The sequence below is a fragment of the Ovis aries genome, chromosome 4 (genome assembly GCF_016772045.2).
Source record: "Ovis aries strain OAR_USU_Benz2616 breed Rambouillet chromosome 4, ARS-UI_Ramb_v3.0, whole genome shotgun sequence".
Lineage (NCBI taxonomy): Eukaryota > Metazoa > Chordata > Mammalia > Artiodactyla > Bovidae > Ovis > Ovis aries.
The window spans coordinates 104,550,129-104,556,075 of NC_056057.1; the positions used below are offsets into that span (position 1 = coordinate 104,550,129).

Here is a 5,947-nt window from a genome sequence, read left to right on the forward strand (position 1 = left end):
CAGGGTTTGACTGTGCCGGTGACGTCATTCTCACGCCATACTTGGACAGTCTCCCGAAGGAAGTGCGTTTCCTTGAGTCAACTAACCGTTTCAGGACGATGTTAGAATCAGAGCGGAAGTTTTTTGGGATTTGTATTGGCAATGAACATTTTGACTCTGAGGAAGACTTGCCTGGTGAACACTAAATATATGTGCGCACACACACACACCTCCACCCTCCCATTCCTCACCTCTGTGCTGACCCTTGGTTCCCAGCTGTACTTCAACTCTGCAGAGTTCAGTGCTAAAATCCAACCTTCTTGCTTATCTACCAGAAGAAAAGGTTGGATCTAGAACTCAATAACTATAATCTCCAAAGGCTTCTAACAATATTGGTATAATTAGGAAACCAGTTCCCAGATATCTAGAGGATATTCTGACGTTAGCCTCTAATTCTTCGCTTTAAGAAATGTTCCTGGGAAGAATGACTTAGATCTCATAATGGGTCATTTCGAAAACATGGGCCCTGTCCTGGAATTCCTTATCCTCTTGACATGTACCATGCACTGTGTCTACTCAGCCCACCCCACACCCGGTGATCTGTATCTCCTGGGTCTCTGGGGCTTGTTATCACGAAGTCAGGGGATGCTAGAGAAAGCCTGCTCTTGCCTTCCAACACCCCATGGGACTATAATATTACCAGATTTTATGCTCATACTTTTGGTGAAACTATGTGCTCAGTAAATGTCTGTGGAAGCACCTGTTGGCCAGGGAAATGGAATCTCAGCTTTCGGTACGTCTACATCCAGTCCCATCACTTCATGCCAAATAGATGGGGAAACAATGGAAACAATGATAGACTATTTTCTTGGGCTCCAAAATCACTGCAGATGGTGACTGCAGCCATGAAATTAAAAGATGCTTGCTCCTTGGAAGAAAAGCTATGACAAGGCTAGACAACATATTAAAAAGCAGAGACAGTACTTTGCTGACAAAGGTCTGTCTAGTCAAAGCTATGGTTTTTCCAGTAGTCATGTATGGATGTGAGAGTTGGACCATAAAGAAGGCTGAGCACCAAAGAATGGATGCTTTTGAACTGTGGTGTTGGAGAAAACTCTTAGAGTCCCTTGGACTGCAAGGAGATCAAAACCAGTCAATCGTAAAGGAAATCAGTCCTGAGTATTCACTGAAAGGACTGATGCTGATGCTCCAGTACTTTGGCCACCTGATGCAAAGAACTGACTCACTGGAAAAGACCCTGATGCTGGGAAAGATTGAGAAGGGGGAGACAGAAGATGAGATATTTGGATGGCATCACTGACTCAGTGGGAGTTTGAGGAAACTCTGGGAGTTGGTGATGGACAGGAAAGCCTGGCGTGCTGCAGTCCATGGGGTGGCAGAGTCAGACACGACTGAGTGACTAAACTGAACTGAACTACACCTAGAGATTCTTTTTACACACGTACGGCTCCAGGTTCTTTTATAAAGTTAAAAAAATCTTTGATTGATTGTGAATAACAACACATGTGAAAAGAAATGCATAGAGCAAAAACATAACAGCTCCATGACTTATCAGAAAGCAACGCCCAGTGTCACTCACAGCTGGGTGGAGAGACGCAGTGGGCATCACCAAGCCCATCCCCTGCATGCAGACACTGTCCCCTCTCTGCATGCGGTGGTGACACGGGGCCGGTACAGGAGTGTGTTCATCTTATAGTGTGGCCCCCACGTCTCCAGGAATCAGGTCCTTAACAGGAGGACCAGACCAGAGGGCAGGCATGCAGCGCAAAGCCCGGGGCAGCTGGCTGCGGGGGAGAAAGAAGACAAAACCTCGGATGTTCTTTTTAGTTCTGCTGGTTGACTGTTTCTTCTGCTTTGTTGCTAGTCTGCTGACTGAAACTGAGGGTTGGAACTGCATTTCGAGCTTCCCTGGGAAGTCTGCTGATACCAGGTAGGCCTCACCCACGTGGCACTGTCATAGGCTGGCACCCTTTGCTTCCTGAGGCCACTACTCTGTGCTGGGAGGGAATTTGGGATTTCAGTTCCAGACCCATGGCAGATGCAGCCCCTCCACTTTATTCAGAGTGGTTATGTGTCACCCCTAGTGGGGTAGAAGTGGGATGTCAGGCCGGGAAGAAGGGAGGGGTCTCCTTCACACCTTTGAGTAGTTAACTCAAGGCTCAGCCATTGATGCCTTCAAACCAGGGTGCCGGAGAAGACTCTTGAGAGTCCTCTGGACAGCAAGGAGATCAAACCAGTCAATCCTAAAGGGATTCAACCATGAATATTCACTGGAAGGACTGATGCTAAAGCTCCAATACTTGGCCACTTGATGTGAAGACTGATTCACTGGAAAAGACCCTGATGCTGGGAAAGATTGAAGGCAAAAGGAGAAGGGGGCAGCAGAGGATGAGATGGTTAGATAGCCTCACTGACTCAATGGACATGAATTTGAGCAAACTTTGGGAGACAGCGAAGGACAGGGGAGCCTGTGGGGAGCCTGGCATGCTGCAGTCCATGGGGTCGCAAAGACTGGGACATGATTTAGTGACAGTACAACAGCCTCTATCCCAAATGAAAGCACACTAAGAAGGTACTATTACTTATAAGAAATTATTGATTTCAGTGGAAAACTTTCCATTGGTTAACTCTTAGCTTCCACTGACCCGTAGTGAGTTCTCAGAAATGTTTCTCAGGTCTGGACTGAACCAGCATGAGGCTGGAGAGCCAGTATGCTGTACTGCGTGGGGTCCCCTGATGCCCAGCTCTTGGCAACTGAACGGTAGCAAAGTCAAGACTCATCTCAGGTTATTTCCCTTCTTATGGCACCAGCTGACTCTGTGACTAGCAGGGCTAAATCAGAAGGCAGTCTTTATGGCTGACGGATGGGGGTGAGGAATACAGGGCCTGGTGATAAACCTGTTCCTTCTTTGAAAGGGAGATGCATTCAGTGTCACCAATTGGAGATGTACCAATCAAGAGAGTCGGAGCCAAAACCTGAGATATGGAGAGGAGCCCGCTGAGTAAAGATGTTGAACACATGCTGGAGGGTGACTTTCCCCGTAGCCACGGGGATATTTCCATCCTCAGACAAGGCCTCCCTCCTGCTAATGCACTGTCGGTAGAGAATTACAGAGAAAGAAGGGCCAAAGCCAGCTGATATACTACCTAAGCAAGTTTTCAACTAAAGCCAGTGGCCACCCCGGCCGATGGAGCAGGTTCTGGTCCACAGAGTGTGGGAAGTATCCTGTCTGCACGTGGACAGGTGCGTGGAGGAAGAAGAGCCAGGTGGATGAGGCTGGCTCTGCCAGGAGACCAGATGGGCGGAGGAGAATGGAGGTACCATTCTTCACTCAATTCTGCTGCAGGACATGTGGCAGAGGGGACTTAAACCATGGTCTGTCCGGACCTGCCCTGGTCAGAGCAAAGATGCGGGCCCCATGGTGGCTGGTTGTTTGTTTCAATGGGAGTTAGGACAAGAGAGTGGGCATAAATCCCAGGTCTCCAGCCAAAGGCAGCTGATTTAGGGAAAACCTAATATTCAACTTTTCCTAGAGGAACTGGAAACAAAACAAAACTCCAGTTTGCTTTCTTGTGCTCGCTTGGGTCATGGAGGAAAAACAAAGCTGGCTTTTGGCAGCTGACATGAGGGGCTGCTGGAGTGCAGGGGCTGATGCATGTTCTGAAAGGGCCCCCATTCTTCGACTGCTGCAGGACTGAGGGATGGAGGCCACCGGGGACAGCCAGGGACGTCACCATGACAGACCTACAGCACACTGCAGATGAGAGCCTGGAAGACGTTTCTGCCAGTGGAAGGGGAGCAGGCTGTCCCCCCAGATGAGAACGCCACTGCTCATCTGTCAAGAAACTTGTTTTTCTCATCCAAACAATGGGGCCTCTTTGTAACCCAAGAGCTGGGACTTTCGGATCTTGCCTTTGGAATGGAGCAGCCTTCAGCAAAAGAGATTAAAATGTTCATCTTGTTCCTTGGAGCACTGAACCCCACTCCAGCTAAGTAGACTAACCCAAGTATAGAAATAGGGCATTGCATGTCAGTCGGCTGGGGCTCAGGAGGTGGAGGAAAAGGAAAGGAAGATGGACTTGAGAGGGAGGGGGGATCTATCTGGTGGAGGCATAAGGGGTGACAGGGCAGAACCACCCAGACTCGTCAGGGTGGTCAGGACGAGGCCCTGGCAGCACGCCCAGCATCCCTTCCAACAGCCCTTGCCCCCCACCCCCAGCTGCACCCCCAGTTTGCCTCTATGGAAAGACCTCCTCTGGCCGTCAAGCTTCCAACTCGAATCCTGCCTCCTCTAGAATTCTGTCCTGACCAAGGCTCTCTCTGAGTCTGTGTCCCCACAACACATCTGCCAATTCCAGTCTTTCATTCATCCCTGCCCTGATAACTGTTTCTTAAAACGAGAAAAGTCTACCAGCGGCTTCTCGGCTGGACAGATAGCATCTGGAGGCAGTGGGCATCTGTTATTCATCCATCCCTGCACACCTGGCACTAGTGCTGTGGGGGTGAGTCCTCCACATGTACGGGTGGTCACGCGCCACACTCACGGGTTGGGAGAGGCAGAGGTCTCAGCCTCTTCCTACCACAAACCCTGCAGGATGCAGTCAATGTTCAACACACAGATGCTTGCTGACGAAAGCCATTTTCTAAGGAAGAAGCAGACACAGGGACTTCTTACTATTTGTTGTTTATGCGTCATAGATGTGCGTGTGGCTTCCGTGATGGCTCAGGCAGCAAAGAATCTGCCTGCAATGCAGGAGATGTGGGTTCGATTACTGGGTCAGGAAGATCCCCTGGAGGAGGAAATGCCAATCCACTCGTATATGCTTGCCTGGAGAATCGCATGGACAGAGGAGCCTGGTGGATTATAGGCCATAGGGTCCCAAAGAGTTGGACATAAGATTGAGTACGCACGTGCATGTGTTTATGCGTCAGGCAAGAGAAAGGATAGAGAACAAGTGAGCCCTGTCTAGTACTTCTCTGATAATGGGGACTTCCATGGAGAAATCCTTTATTTTTAATGGGAGAGGCTTGACCTAGGAAGTCTGTATCAAAGACATGGAGGAATGGTAGGTAAAGAGAAGAAACTATTTATCTAGAATTGAAGAAAGAAATAACAAATGGAGACGGGAAGAGAGGAGCCAGCTAGGGAGATTTTAAAAGATACAACTGAAAAAAAAAAAAAAAAAGAAACAACAAGCAATTAAATGAATGTTTGAAAGAATGGTAGTCATCATTGGTACGAAGTTTTGAAAAATCATTTAAAGTAACCGAGCTTGTCACCCTCGCCTCTGTAGAGTGTCAGTTATGTAAGTAGGTCTTTGTATGTGTACATTTAGGCTTGTCCTGGCTTTCCCCACGAGATCAAAAGTTCCTTGAGACGACAGAGGCTATGTTTGCTTCCTAAGGAAGTGCTAAGCCGCCAGAGAGCAGCCTGGTGGTGCTCTGCACACAACAGGTGTTCAATCAGCATTAACCAATCAAATTCTGACTCCTCGTTGAAAGCTTCTGACGCAACTGTCTAGTTCCTTTTCATTCAGGCTCAAAAGGAGTTTGTTTTTCAAGAAACAAAACAACCCCAAATACCCGCAAAGATTCAACTCTAGATTCAACTTGGTGGCTAAGTGGAACAATTCTGCCTGACTCTTTAACGATGCTAACTTCTGTGAAAAGTCAAACAGATGTCTTCCTCCCTCTCTCTTCTGGGGTCCCCTGACTTTACAGAGGCTGACAGGCTTCACACGATCACAGGGCCATTACTGGGGACTCACAGTTCAGACCAGGAAAGCAATACCGCTGGAGGAAGTGTGGCATGTACAACATCGAGGACTTGGGGTTGCGTAGAGGTAAGGCTGATAAAAGAAATACGGCACATGTTCCCTAGCCTGGTTATGTTTTTTATTTTCTCTGCAATTGCATCAGCAGTTTAAATGTGAGTTTCATTCCTAG

At 48.3% G+C, this 5,947-nt stretch overlaps 1 protein-coding gene and 1 long non-coding RNA gene across 5 annotated transcripts in view; one reads left to right on the plus strand and one right to left on the minus strand.

The window, feature by feature from the left end:
- Window positions 1-5,947, minus strand: part of HIPK2 (homeodomain interacting protein kinase 2) — a 205,952-nt gene that overhangs the window by 77,649 nt on the left and 122,356 nt on the right. The window lies entirely within an intron of this gene.
- The window catches only part of LOC132659712 (uncharacterized), a 53,686-nt gene continuing 53,265 nt past the window's right edge, over window positions 5,527-5,947 (plus strand). The window contains exon 1 of the long non-coding RNA XR_009600454.1: window positions 5,527-5,844. This is a non-coding gene — a long non-coding RNA (uncharacterized LOC132659712). The remainder of the gene's footprint in view (window positions 5,845-5,947) is intronic.